This window comes from Patagioenas fasciata, chromosome 3, assembly GCF_037038585.1.
Source record: "Patagioenas fasciata isolate bPatFas1 chromosome 3, bPatFas1.hap1, whole genome shotgun sequence".
NCBI classification, from domain to species: domain Eukaryota; kingdom Metazoa; phylum Chordata; class Aves; order Columbiformes; family Columbidae; genus Patagioenas; species Patagioenas fasciata.
Genome location: NC_092522.1, coordinates 66,218,128 through 66,234,149, shown reverse-complemented (window position 1 = coordinate 66,234,149; position 16,022 = coordinate 66,218,128).

Here is a 16,022-nt window from a genome sequence, read left to right as displayed (position 1 = left end):
GAGCTGGGTTTGCTTTTGTTTTTTACTGAACATTGGAACAGATCACATACTTGAGCCTTTATATCATAGGCCAACAGCCACTCAAGTTAAGCTTAGAGGCAGGATTTCTTTTAGTCACTGAATCATACCTATTCTTTTCGTTAACTTCATAGTCAAATCCACTTTAGTTCTCCATCTGCTTATTTTACTGTCACAGACTGCACAAAGACTAGGCTTATTCACAGGCACCAAGGCACAAGAAGGTTTGATACAACATAGTGAACTAAAATGGCAAGTACAAAGACTCAAAAGCAGGCTCATCCAAAACACCACCCCAATACGTTAGCTGAACACAAGAGGTTCCCAAACAGCAGAATACTGGCTTGAAGTACAAGGGCAGTTCAGCTGGATCATGAAAGTTAGTCTCATGCTATTTGGCTCAAAACCTAGACAACTGTACAAAATAAGGGAACCCTAGATTAACTTCCAGGTTAGCTTGCTGAGTGTTGTGGGGACTCTGCCTCTGTGGCTATCACTTCAGAAAATGTAATTTGTTTTTCATAGCAACCACAGCCTGTAGGTGCAAGAACAGGATAAAAGGGAGGAAAAATAAAGCAATATTTGCAGTTGATCTTTTTTTCACTTACTTCTCACACACGAAAGTGATTCATTTTTACCAATAGGGAAAGTAAGGGCATCCCTTTCATGAGTCAGATTTTTTTTTTTTCTTGTGGATTTCTCTGTTTTCAATGTCTTGTTTCTTGATTTTGCTTTTAATTTCCTGCCACAGAAATAAACTTAGCAGTAAAAAGGTGACCATGAAATGTGCTTTCTTCTCATCCCATTTAGTATTTTTTAACTAAGTTACAATTCCAGACTTCTTGTTGCGAGTAACTGTCTGAAGCAAGTGGTTCAGGTCAGTCCTAAGTGCCTAAACTTATGGAAGCTAACAAATACACATATTTTTCTTCTTTGGTCAAGAGACGCAAAACCTCATGAAAACAGGCCATATTTCATAAATAGATAGAGAAGTAGATTGAGGACTTACCTTTAGTCCTCACAGTTCAAAGATCTTAATGAGCTTTTCTGAAAAAAAAAATAAAAATCAAGAAATTTTATACATACAAACCTAAATGTAAGTCATCTGGGCCTCCCAAATCACATCAGAAATTAATCAGCCGTATAGAGGTAATGCTGAAAGGGCTCAAAAGTATCCACTGACTTTGCATGCCTCTGTTTACGGTTGTCTGGCTTTAAACACTTACCAGCAGGTGTCTAAATTAGGCAATCTAAAAAAAAGAAGAACACAAAATGTGGGGGACTTTTCAGAAAATATTTCCCCAAGTGACTTGTTCAAGGATTTTGAGTGCTCCAGTGCTCAATTCGGAAAAGGCAACCAAGGGCTCTATCCAAAACTGACTGAAGAACACGGTTTGTGTGACTTTCACACAAAGTGAGAGTCTCTGGAAGCAGCAATCACAATGTATGCCAGATTGTGTAGTATAATGTGTATGTTACAGGGTTCTGAGGCAGAGAGGTGGTCATTTTCATATTGAAACTATATACTGCTTTTCTATGCACCTGGCTAGATACTTGGTATACAGACCTTGTCTTCTCTAAAAAGGAGAAGAAAAAAAAAAAGTAAGTAAAGACTGGTTTTAATCCTGTTCATTCATGATCTGTACTACAATCCTGAAACCAAAGAAAAAACAATCCTTAATCTTTCTCAGCTAGTCAAGGAGTGCCTAAGGAACCTACTATGATAATTTTGACTGGTATTTAGAAAGTGTACCTTGTTTTTTTTAAGTTTTCTTGGACTTTCTGGAGCTAAAAACGAATCTGGAAAATCAGTGTCACTTGGATACCAGCCATTCAAGTATTCTGATGTCAGACTTCTACCACAGTTTTTATCTTTCTCAAAGATTTGTTTCATGAGATTTAAGAACTGAAAACATCTTAACTTTTTTTTTTTTTAATATATTAACAGTTCTGTCAAAATACTGAGCTCCCCCTCACTGGCTAACAGGATTTGAAAACTCCTTGTCTTCCTCAAGATCTTATAAAAGATTAATTAACATAACTAGAAATGTATCCCTTTTCTTAGTAAAAGAAAGGCTGCATTTATTTTTCTTCAAAGTTACCACCAAGAGAGTCAGGATATGAAAATAAAAGGTTTTAACAATATAGGCAAAAAGACAGTTTTGGAGAAGTTAGACTGACCACCCGACAGTGGCAGAGTGCAAACAGAGGTGAGAAAGGAGGTCAAACTATTCATCAGATAAATACACCTGTGAGAAACCAGGTGAGGAGAAGAGTTCACTTAAGAAAAAACAGGGAAATGTAAAAGCCCATAAGACACTGAAAACAGATCATTGAGGTCCCATCCATCCGCAGCTGTCTTGTTGGGAAAAAAAAAAAAAAGAGGACAGTATTTTCCTACCTTTTAGTAAAGGAAATTGGGACAGATCAACAGGTTTCCTGATTCTTTTTATGAAAGTTTAAGTAAAGGAAGAAAATTCCAAGATCTTGGTTATTACATGTATTTAACTAAGCACAGAATTTGACCTAACATACATTTTTGTAAGAGAGAATTTTTTTCTTTTCATGACATCTTTACTCAAGCAACACAATACCTGACTTACAACCACAGGGTAAAATCCAGTAACTACAGATGGGGTGGGTAGAAGAGCACTGACAGCATTGTTCCTGGGTGGGGACCTGAGCTACAGAGCCATTAAAGGTTAGGTACAACAGGGCTACAGTTGAGCATGTCCACATGTAATTCCTACTCTGTGTCTACATTAGCAAGTAGTGCAGCTCAATGGACATAGATTCGCTGCATGACTTGGTTGATGTTGAGGACCACATGTCCCCCTGCTGAGCATTTCAGAAGGTTTTAACTGTGAGTAGCTGCAGTCTAGAAACAGGCACTGGAAGCCAAGGAGCACAGGAAGGCCCCAGGCGTGCTCCTGTCTTGCTCTCCCAGCTCACTTCCACCTAGAGTACATCCCACCGGTGCAGTCCTCAGGCAGGATGATTGGGGGATCCTCTTCAAAGGTGCCACCGTAATCTACAGCGGAGACACCAAGTGTCCCCTCTCCTGGGCTGGCAACAGGTGAGCCCTGTCCCTGGTGGGGAGGTAGGTGGAGAACTGCCAAGGTTTTATGTCTGGGCAAGCTCAGGCATGAGCCAAGTTCTGAGCTGTTCAGTCGTGTCCACACTGAAGCATTACTCAGAGGGGCAGAGAGAAACAAAAGCTTAGGGACCTGATGAATTTCAGGCCATGACCAGCAGTAGGTTCAGGGAAGCGGTTTTTAAAGTATTATTTTGCTACCTGAGTAACACTTTAGGGACCTGCATAGCACTTAGAATAATTTGCCTGAGGCCACCACAGCCATTTGTGGCAGAACAGGAAAATGCACCTTGATCCCCAGAGGCTCTGGCTAACACCATAACCACACCAGCGTCCTTCCTCTTTTCTTCTTCCTGCTGGCTGGTCAGAATCAGCTTAAATTCATGTAACAGGAACATATTTTGATCACAGAGAGATGGGCCCTTGAAAGACATTGCCATAAGACATTTCTTACCAAAAAAAAGGACACTTTGATTACAAAAGAAAAATCCACATGACACGTAAGAAGCTGTGCAGAGCCCACAATGGTCTATCAAGTATGGCCACAGTAGTATGAAATGAAAGATGGCTGTGGAGATGCAAGAGGAAGGGAGGTGATGAGGTAAAAGGAAAAGCTACAAAAGATATGTATTTATTCAAAAGAAAATAAAGTTCTTAGCTATCATCCTACTTCATTCAATGGCAAAATTTCTGCCAACTTCAGTGAGACAACTGACTGACAAGCCACGCTCATGAGTAAAGAAGGTGAGTCACTGATGTGCAACTTGGAACCGTCACTCCTTGTGAGACACTGAGATGCCAACACTTTGTTTCATCCCATATAGGCAGGAAAATTGAAATATTAGATTTATTCTTTTCGGATTGAAATATGCTGTGAATATCTGTTTTGATTAAGTCACAAAATTTATATTAGACCTTGAGGTTTTGGCTAATGCTATGAAAGGAAAAGCTAAAATATTAAGTACAGAACACTGTATATTTAGTACATCAATATATATAATATGAAAATGGAAATGATATCTCATTTTGGTAATTTCTTGCAAAATGTTTACAAAAATCAGTACATTCACCTGAAAATATTTTTTATTCAGTTGAGCAAGCAGTTCAAGATTTCCAACCAATTTTCTGTTCATTGCCTTTTACAGGTTGTACTTGTATAAACAGGAATTTTAACATAAAGCTTAAATTTTAGAAACTCAGGCAAGTTACCACGCTCAAAATCTTACTCCTCCTCATGGAGAAGCCTTGCTATTGGTTTTAATTAAGCTGTGATAGCACCTATTACCTTTCACAGCTTTGGATCAACCTTTGGTGAAGAATCTTTAATTATATCTTTCATCACAGTAAAAATCTAAAGAGATGGAAATTAATCAAAGTTAATAGATTTTTTCTCAAGGCTTGTCTTAATTGGCTTAGTTCACTTTAGTCAAATATTTCATTTGTGATATTTTGTTTACTGGGTGTAAAAAAAATAGTGAAAAACAATAATAATGAAAAATGAGTTTAAATTAATCCACTATTTTTCTCTGTGTTTACTATAAACTCTTGTACAATTCACATTTTCTAATCATAGTGCTGGAGGAACACATTGTATGTTTTCCTTGCATGTGCACAAGTAGCAACGTATATGTGAACTGCTACCAAATGTTATGATGTGTACATTTTTTTGTGATATGCTTGCAATATTAATACAAGATCTCATTGAATTATTCATCTCCCATTCTGTCCCTTATACTAATAAATCATGAAAAGAAGACAGGATCTATCTGATCAAAATGAATAGAGTAAGATGTGGCACTGTTTTTTCCCAACAATCTAGGGTTTTTTGTCAGTCTCCCAACAGCCTGAGCTCCTACAGGAGAGGAAAATTGTCTGAAGTCTAATGGCAGGCAGTTGGGTGAGCGCACAGGGAAGACAACTAATGTTGGTTTTATGGCTGTAGCATTAGGATGGGAATGAGTGGCTTATAAGGGATGAAAACAAGAGACAAGAAGAATGAATGTCTGATCTCATATGCACACCATGAAAACTGAGAAGAAAATAGTGCTGATTTTCATCTTAATGCCAGGTAAGAAGAAATTGCATTTCCAAATTCGGGGCAAAGAGTCAAAATATTGACATTTGCTGTGTAAAACAAATTCCAAAATGTTTCTGGGGAAACATCAAAACAATTATATCAAAACTCTAAATATTGGAATGTTTCCACTACATTATGTCAGTTTGGCAATATAAACAGTTATAATTCTTCCTAAAGTTAAACAGAAAACAGACATCACGTTATCACTAATGTAAAGGTCTAAAAAAAAAAAAAAAGAATGAAATATAAATGGAATGGTACAAGAAAACTAAAATAACACACAGAAGCTGTCATTGCCAGTAAGATTCAAAATATTTTAACATTAAATATATTGTAAAATATTTGCATTTCGACAGCAAAATAGTATTTTCTGATTTTAAAAAATCCAGTATTTTGGAAGAATTTGATCATTCAGATCATAAGCAAGATATACATTAGTGTCGTTCTTTCCATTTTTTGGGGTCATTTTGATCTTTGGACAATAAAATGTGCAACTGGAGATATGAGTATCTGGTTCTGTTTGTATAATGGAGAAAAGATACAGTTTTAAAGGTATTTTTCTCTGTGAATCATCTTTAGTCTAAAATAATATAAAACAAATGCCCATTCCACTTACAGTCAACATTTCCCTAGTTAAATGCAACGCTGTGTAACATGGTTCTTACTTAAAGAGTAAAGCAAGCTTTCTTGAGAAGTATGGGAGAAAGTATTCAGAGGAAGACAAAGCCACAGTGACAAGCTTAGACTGGACCCTGCTTTGCTAAACACTTCCTTACACAGGGATACCGGCATCCCTCCGGAACCCCCTTGTCAGTGATGCTGTGCAAACTGACACCGTTTCATCGATTTGCTGAAACCTGCAGGGGTTTAATTCCTGTTCCCTCACTGTGGCTTGAAAAGCAGAAGAAAAGGACACTGGGTAGGAAGTTGCTTACAATCTTCCTGCTACATTTTATGAGATTAAATGAGGGGATTTCCCATCAAGGTGAAGGAGAAAGCACACCTGTAAAGATTGAACATCAGCAGTAATTTGGCATAGCTTCCTTCCTGCTCCAAGACTTGCTGGCACGTTTCTCACTTTTTTCAAACTCTCTTTTGTGTTACAGCTGAAAAACACTATACAATTTGAAAGCTGCAAAGCTGTACTTTCCCACCTGCTCACGTCTTAACATGACTGGACTATTTTTGGTTTAGAAAAACTGAAGATCTGCTTTTATACCTCTCTGCCTCTTTACCTTCCAGTTTTGCTCTGTGATTTATTTTCCCTCATTCTGTCTTTCGCTCCCATGTGTCATTGTGTTGAGACTCTTTAAAAACTACCACACCCTCTGTCCTTCACCATTGGGACAGCCTGGGCTTTTCTTGTGTTTGGATCACTCATTTGGATGTCACTCTGCTGATAGAAGCCTGGAGTGCAGAAGGCAGATAAACCCAATTTCTTCTGTATAAAATAACGGTTGGACAAGAGCTGACCAAAATATGTTCTGAAAGGGCCTGATCTAATATCCCTTGCAATCAATGGAAGGCCTTTAACTGACTTCAGCAGGTCTTAGATAAGGACCCACATTAATATTATTACCATTATCATTTTTAACGGAGGCTCTGAGCATTGCTGTACAGTATCTTTTGTAAGAATAAAAAAAAAATATGAGATGGTATGTTTCTCTCTGTTGTTTTAAAAGAATATTAATTTTATGCAAATTATTGCTTGCTTTGTTTTCTTTGCTGATTTTATATATCAGATGTTCCTTTGTTAGAGGTCCTCCACGTTTTTTGAGATCTCTCAAGCCTCAACAGAAAGACAAGAATATTAAAAATGAACAAGTTTTTCTCCTAAATAATTTAGGCATTTGTGGTGATTAAGGGTTAAATAAAAAAAATTTTGGAATAATTCAAATGAAAGAAGTCCCACCTTATTGAATCATGTTTCACTTGGGTGACCCTGATACCATTATCCTTCATGTTGCATTGTGTTCCAGGAAGAAAATGCCTTAGAGATCTGATATAAAAGCCCAAGCTGAACTTTCTCAGGCCAGAGATATGGAAGGCTTTAAAAAAAGCCATAAATTCTGCTCCCCTTTTATAAAATTGCTTAAATAATATGTGATAAAAATCTGTAGAGATCAGAAAAATTAATGTCTGTCTCTGCCACTGTTGACCTTCACTATTTGGAAAGAAACAAGTAGAGCAGGAGAAACTGTCCTAAAAGAAAGATATCTCTCAGAGAGATTTTTACTTCAGTAACTTTCCATTTGATTTATATCACGATTGTTTCAGTGACTCCCTTAAACTTTAATCGATTAACTTTTGCAATGTACTCTAAGAAATGAAAATGTTATTACCACTTGCAACAGTCCTCAAGCTGGACCTGCTGAAGCTAGATGATATACTTTGGGTCAGGCAAGAGACGCCTGACAGCATGCAGTCCTCTTCTCTTAAGCTCTTAGTCTGAAAAGTGAGCTCAGCAACTCCAAGATCACACTCGAGCACTTGTGCAAGTTGTACCAATGTGATTTGTTGCTGGCCATTGCTCTGGAAGTCATCGCAATGAGAACTGAGCTTCATGTGTTGTGTGTTCTGGGCTTTGTCCTACTCTCATTTAGATGATTAGAAAAATCCTTTTAACTCTGCTACAAACTGAAGCAGGCAGAAGGTGTGCAAGGAGCCTGTTAAAGAACTAGCAACTAGATTCAGGGTTGCTTCTGAGTCTGAATTTTGTCTAAACTGACATATATACATACACAAAAATGTACACATTTTTTTGTATCAGTATCTAAAAAGCTGTTTCTTACACCATTTTACTCTTTTTACCTTCTTTCCCTGAGTTGTTACGTATCTTCATCCACTTTTATAATTGCAGTTTGTATGCCCGGACCTCAATACAGGAATTAATCAGCTCATCAATAAACACTTAAGTCATCCACTTCTTATCTCTAAGAGGTATCTGGTAACTTCTCCTAGTACTTTGGCTTGTATGTTTTACTAACTCAGTACATTGAAAAATGTATGTAACTATGGAGTTTAAATGAGTTCAAATAGTGTTATTTATATATCAACAATGAGGTTTGTCTATGTTTAAAGTTACATAGTTTTTAAATTGCATTTTTAGTTAAACTGATACAGTAAAATTAATTCAAACCATGTGTGATTCATATAAATTTTTATCTCAAATAGCTAGTTAATCTAAATTAATACGAGTCAGACTGAGCAAAAATAATAGCATTTATACCATATTTTCACTATTTTTACAAATTTGCTTTCTATTGTGATTTCAAACTAAACAATTTTAATTTTGGTAAAGACAAAAACCTAGATCTGGTCTCAGCACTCCAAAGCACTGGAACACTGACGAAGTTACAGAATAGCCAGAATAGAAGGAATTCTCACAAGTGGGTACCAAGTTTTAGCACAAGGACAGTTAAATGCAGGGGAAGGATCTCTGTTTGCAGTAGGGTAGGAAAGAAAGAACATTGGTTTGCCAATCACAGCTTTGCTAATCAAGGCATGGGGAGTGGAGGAGGGAGGAGTGGCAAGTGGAAGCACTGAAAGCCTCAGGAAACTTAACTATAAATTTATGTCCAAGTAAAGCTATGTGAGATGGTAATACAGCCAAAGGGAGACTCTGCAAAATATTTGCCAAGGTGCAACTTCACAAGAATATCTAAATTTGAGACAATGTGATATTTGTTATTTCTGAAAAGGATTGATGGGTGGCTTTCTAGTCATATACCATTGACACTTGAAAGAACATCACTGAGATGACCTGAAGAAATAAGAAGCTGACCATTTAACTAAGTATTTGAGATAGACATTACAAAAGTGTTTCCAGCTAATGAAAGGACACAGAAAAGCATAGCAAGCCTATGTAATCAAAGCAGTAGGCAGTACTTAAAGACTGATCTTGAGCACTGACGTCCTAGAAATACAAAGTATAAGAGATGCCAGAGGAAGGGTCATTTCTCAGTCATGTGCTGAACAGAAGGCACCGGGAGCATGCAGAGCCATTCTTCCCAAGCTCTATTACTCATGGCAGTAAGTCAGATGAACCCTGGGAAGTGGATTTCCTACTTCACGGTAAGCATAGAAGCTTTAAATCAGGCCTGGTGTCTCTATTATCACGGCTAGTATACAATGATCTTCATTACAAATCCAAACTAAAATAAACCAGTGTTGTCCCCAGGAGCTCAGTGGCAGAACTGGACTTGAAAAGGCAGTTTTCAGAGGAGACAACAAACAGCAGCTGTTCGTTGAGACCCAGGGTATAGGAAAGGTGTATGTTAATGGTCTGTTGGGCTGTAGTGTCATACCAATACAGCTGATGCGGAAGTTCTGAAGAATGTCTCTTGACATGTGAGGCAAGGATGAAAAGCTGGAGAGGCAACTCCATTGCAGCAGTGATGCAGAGCATCAAATCTCATTTCTTGACAAGGTCTGGAAGATCTGGCCGAGAGACCTAAGTGCCACAGTAACTGATCCTGCAGGATGAAACATGGTCTAAGCCTCGACCAAAAGCAAAGTGACAAAATCCTGGTATGACAGCAATGTGTTCAGGTTATCGCTCTCCCAAAGGCATCAGGCAGGCAGTTATGTTCCCCTAAGATATGGTATTTCACATGGACTTGGTCATAGCTTTATTCGTGCAAATAGTGCTTATTTTGAGAGTTCTCCACTTGGCCAATGCCTTTAATTTTGAAATTAATCTTTTGGCACTGGCAATATTCCCCCCATTCAGACACAAGAGGCTAACTGAGGAAGGCCTGAGCCTTTTGTACATCTGTACTCAGTACACGTGCTTAATCAAAAGGAGGTCAAGAAGGTTTGAGCATTTCCTTAAGGTTTGTAAGTGCACAAGTATTTCCCTGAATCAGGGCCTACATCACCATTACTAATTAAGAGAGCGCAGGAGATAACTGCAAGTGGAGAACACCTTCCTCAGTCAAAGGGAAGTAGCTGGTGTGTGTCATGCTGCTCTCCTGTGAAATGAGACCAGTGGAAGACACTTATTCTACAAATGAATCTTTTGCGAGTTTCACTGTTGCCTACAGTAACCCTGAGGTCATTCTCTGCAATCAACTCATCTGTATCGGAAAGGAATACAGGTTGATGACAGGGCCTTTCCAACACCCATATGAAAAAAAATATTGTGTAGTGTACCAAATCGCCTGAAAATGTTTCTTGTGAAACAAAGAATATTCTTGGTGTTACTACTTTCCGCATAAGAGTAAACCAGTCCTCTTTCTTTGTTTTCTTATATAAAACCATGTGAAGCTTTTATGACTCATTCCTTACACAAGATTTCTGCTAATAGAGTATTGGGGTAAACTGCTCCAAAGCCAGGCATGACCTTGTCCAGTGGAAAATCTTTATAACAATGGCTATCCTGACCTGTCATCCAGTTACAGAAACAAAAATCTCAATTTATTAATCCTGTGGAAGAAAGCGCAAACCCCACAGGGTAAGGGAACTCTACAAGCCATTGCTCTTTGGGAAAATCAAACCCAATAAAACTACAGTTGCCTGACCAGAACCTTACAGAGTAGAGTAAATAGTCACAAAATACGCCCTGCCTTTTCAAACAGTGTTGAATCGCTAGCTACAAGCAAAAAAAAAAAAAAAAAAAAAAAATTATTTTGTAGACTTATAGTAATCCCTAAAACCTGGAGAGGAAACTGAAAACAGAAGACAGGATGGCCCTGAGGCTTTTAGAAACAGCTGAAAAAGCCCACACTATTTCTAGAGCAGCCTGCAGCATATAAAAAATATGAGGAGTCTCTGAATTCTGACACTTTAGCAATGTCATAAAAAGAAAAAATAGAACGTGGTTTTCTGATAATATCAGCTTTGTCTGAGGAAGACCAGAAGAGTGGATATCAGTCTTCATGCACTAGAGAGAGAGAAATAGCCAGCTGGGCTAGAATATTAGCCAAAATACTTACGAACTGTGTGGTTGCCAAGTACACCTAAAATGTCATTGGGAAGGCTAAGAGTATGTTTTCTTACTGGGGAATTCCAGAGGAACTATTATGAAAAAAAAAAAAAAAAAAGACCGTGGTTTCTAGGGCAAGGTTTCAAAGCTTTTTTGGCAAGATATAATTTCTACTGCATTATCACCAGCCCTCAATATCCTCAAGCAAAGGCAGAGACTTGAAGAAATGTGCAGACAAGATGATCCTTCCTTGGCACAGTTGCATACAGATCAGCTCCTGTTATGTCAGCTAAATAAAATAGACTTTGCAGAGAAGTACTTGCCATCTCAGTGACTGATGCTTGAAGAAACTATCTATGCATGCATCTATCTATCTTACTATCGATTTATAGAAGATAGAGGTTGTACAGACTATATTATGGCAATGTCCAGCTGTCTTTGAACCATTTAGATTTAGATGAGTATTTAGATGAAGAGTAAAGGTGAACACTGTCTGCAAAATCACAAGAATTTTTTTCTCAGCAAAATCATGTGAGTACTTTTCTACAAAAGATGCTGAAGTATTATCAGGAGTACCAAAACCAGAGCATTTAAACAGAAACGATGTTGCCTCTATTTCTTACAAAGCTGAGATGTTAAAAAATCAAATGATTCGCAACAGAAGCAACCTCTGCTAGTGTGGAAATAGCTTTAACACATTTCAACTTCATTTGAATGGTTTTATCCCCTGCAGTTGCATAGTCAAAGGAACTTGTGCAGTACGAATCGGTATGGGATTTATGGCAGTGCAATATGAACCAGTACAGAATTTATGTTTAAAGCAGCCTGAAGGAGCAGCTCTTGTAATCAGGTCATGACATTCATTTGGCTAAGTCTGAAAACTAGAGATGGACCATTTAGACATTGTCATTGACTACTTCATAATTTGTATAGAAACATTCAAAATGTTTCTCAGTTCTGTCCAAACTCCTCCAGAATTACATTTCTTCTAACCCAGAGTAAATGCCTTCAGCTTCATTCTTGACCTCTAGAAGGCACTGGCACCTCAGAGGAAAGAATTTGTGCGTATGTGTTAACTTATTACATTGAGATTTAGGGCATCTGAGGTTAATTTTAATGCCCCTTCCTGTGTGATTGCATAGCTCCTACGTGTCTGTCAAGAAGTCATTTGTCACAGCTCCATAATGGCACTTAGCTGGTGTTTTGCCACTATTGACTTCTGGTACCTCACCCCAGGAGCTGAGTCCTGCTCTCTCTAGTTACATTTGGGCAGAGAGTGGGAGTATAAGCAGACATCAACCTCCTCATCAAATTAAAACAACATCTGACAAGTGATAGATCGGTAAAGATGGATGCTTTACTTATTCATATGCACCCCCTAGCAATTTAGCCTGTTCCCTAATTGCGTTTTTGAAGAAAAACAAATTGCTTCTATTTGTCTTCAATTTCTATCCACTAAACAGCAAGGATCCACTTCATTTTATCATTTTCAGAGCTATTGAAGCTACTTTTGCCTACTTTTCTTTCGCATGGGAATCACACCCAGTGCAAGGCTGCCTCTCTGTTAGTGATCAGTTTAAAGAGCCAAAAAGTCAAGATAGAATTGTTCTGTAATTTTGTTTAAGTAAAGTAGGTGTATTTAAAAAAAAAAAAATCACTCCTCAGAAGAACTATGATCATACCTGTATTTCTAATTGAGGAAAGGGAATAGACCTGAAAATTGCAATTTACCTAAAACTGGAATAAAAAAAATTAAAGTTCCATGTGAAAACATAGAGGCAAAGCATCAAGAAATCATGTATGATTGCAAGTGAACAAAAGATGAACTGAGTATAATAAAATTATTATACTTATGCTTCATTTTTAATGAACCAAGTAGTAAATATTTTATTACAGACTTAAGACTAATAGGTGACTAAGTAAAAGCAATTTTTTCCAGTAATAATGTTGCATGACAAGTCCCTCAGCCAGTTTTCACAGGAAGGAAAAAATATCCAACTTTGACCTGAATGTACAAACCAGAAAATCTATATTTGGCTGCAGCTGATTCTAATGTAGCAATAATATGCCCATCAAACTGATGTCCTAACAATTGCCCCCACTGCAAGTTCATCTCTGACAAGTTAAGCACCCTTGATAATCAGTTTCTGTAGCATCTCCAAAAATAACTGAGGAATCAGAACTCAACTGCTGTCCTGGCAGTACCACAGGCAGATGATGGGCCAGCTCCCTTTTCATGTCTCTTTGTGTTTTACAGTGCTGACAACACTAGAGCTTGTTTTCGTCAGTATACTATCCAGATATGACTCAGAAGACATATGGAGAATAGATATGCGTACTACCATGGTTCAATTTTTAAAGTCACTTTTCTGTTCATAACCACACTGCAAAAAAAACCCTGAAAAACAAACCAACAACCACGCTAAAACAAAGATGTGCTAAACTGACAAAAACTGTCACTAATTGTTGTCTAAATCATTAGCTGGTCATCTCCTGCCCTCTAACTTCAGTGAGGATGGGAAAGGGGAAGGTGCTTGATGTGTAACTGTGAAAAACATCAATTTGGGGAAAAGTTTCAGATTAACAAACCTGAACACTAAACAATATCTATTTTACAAAATAAAAAACTCTAAGTTTATGGCAGACAAACATATGACCCAAATATATTGGTTAGTATTCAAAAGAAGGGGGAAAAAAATTCGTTCTGGTATGGAGACTTTCGCATCACAATATTCACACAAAATAAGAAGTGCCTACAAACAGAACAGGCACTTGTGAATTCCATGTCTGAACCTATATGCATAATATGGCCATTTGCAGGGTGATCTGTAATCCATACTAGAAAGCAACAGTAGATGGCCTACTTTTCACAAAAAGTGAGAGGCAGAGAAAACCACATTATGCCATAGGGAGGGGAAGCACAGGCATAGCCTTCATTATTAATTGGCACACACAAAAAGAGCAAGCAGAAACAAGACTAGTAAAAGAAAGAAGGGAATTCTCCCCAGAAACATATGGGAAGCACAAACCAGAAGTAATAAAACATTCAAGAATAGGGATACAAACCCAGCATGTCCAGAAAATGTAATCATTAGTAATGAATGCAATGAAAGCACTGGAAGTGTGAATGCAAAAGTTAATGGCTACTTTTACACATGTGAGAGAGTGCACAGCAAAAAATCAGGGTATGTAAGTAAGAAATGTATGAAAGAGTCTTCCAAGTATCATTTTCTATATAACTCACCAGCCATCACTAAAGGGAGAAGTAAAGGAAAGCACAGAAAATTCCACTTTGACACCTGTCTTTTCAAGCTGTTTTCATTTTCACTGTTTATCTTTGTAGTTCCCACACGACAGAGCTCCCAAAGCCCAGCACTGTCAGCAAGCCACTGGCTGCAGACCTGGTTTCCTACTCACTTATGTCACCAGTCCACTGGACCGACTCCTTTTTAGAGTTAGCCACCAACGCTAATTTTCAGGCTAACCTTGCCACATAAACCCAATGCAGCTTCAAATTGCTAAAGAAAACTAAGCTCCCAGCCACCGTGTAGGTGCTCTCTGCTCAGGAAGCTGCATGTAAGCCTCTTCAGTACTTTTGACTATCCTTTTCCTATCTGGTTGAATTCTCAAACCACAGGTGTCTGAATGTTGAAAATTCACATTTCCGGGGTACCTCGGGAAATATTTTTGCAGGTCCCCAGAGCATTTCCAACACTGGAAAACCAGTATAACTAAATGAATGCAGATGCAATGTTACACACAATTTGAAGAGTTATTGCTAAAAAAACATTTGGTGAACATGTTTTCAAATAGGATACAAAAAGTTTGTTGGACACAAATACTCAGTAATAACGTAATGATTGGTTCAAAGTTGTCTAAGCAATAGCAATCACCTATTTAGCTACTTTGTCTTGCTTCTAGTTAGGATCCAGCAAACTTGTTTCAAAACTAATGGTGTGGTGTAGGAGTAGTTGAATTGAATTAAATGGCAGCACTTATCGGCACAAGAAAGAGAGGAAGTAGCATGGTGTTACTTTTATGCACAGCCTTACTGCAAACATAATTTGACTAGCTCTTGAACAGCAGTGGGTAACAAGGGTATCTGGATATAAAATGAAGGTGATTAATTCTGTCTTGGCCTGAAAAAATAACTTTTCTTGCCAATCTTTTGGCACCTCCTACTGACTAATACAGAAAGGAGTGACATAGGCCTGAGGATGTAAAGCAACTATAGTGAGAAATGAAAGGCTTTATCATCTAGCCTATCTTAGGCTACCACAACATTACAGTAAGCATGAAGGAAAATGAAAAAAGAAGGGAGGGACTGATTCCACTTCACAGCATTCAGTTAGTCCAATGCTGGGAGAAGGTTTGAGAGAGAGAGTGTTATAAGCATATAAAATATTTGATTTTAATCAGATTATAATGGACTTAGTGGGAAATAGGGGGTTTATGTGTGAAGTGTAAGTCTCCATGACAAAGGTAAGAGATGGGATTAATAATGGGTTAACCTATGAAAGGAAACCTGTAGGAAAAGGCTGCAACCAGTGAGTTAGGACCACAGAAGGAGACACATCTCCTTTACATATCTTCCTGTACAAGGACAAATTGGTGAATTTCATAGGCAATGGGCTTGACAAGATGAGAGTCTGGCCACCCTTTTATTTAAACCGGTGTCAATCAAATGTATTTCCTTCCAATGTACCAAGTCAATAGAACAACAGGGAAGAAAGACTCCTGTGAGGGGGAACCAGGCCTCCTCCGTGGCATGACAGTGAAAAATGGGTAAACATAAGCAGTTGGTGTCTATGGGACGTTGCTATGTTCTGCATCACACAAGTAAGTGGCTAGACTCACTTACATGTGTTTACCCTCAACTACACTATTACGGTTTATAGATTAAGCTC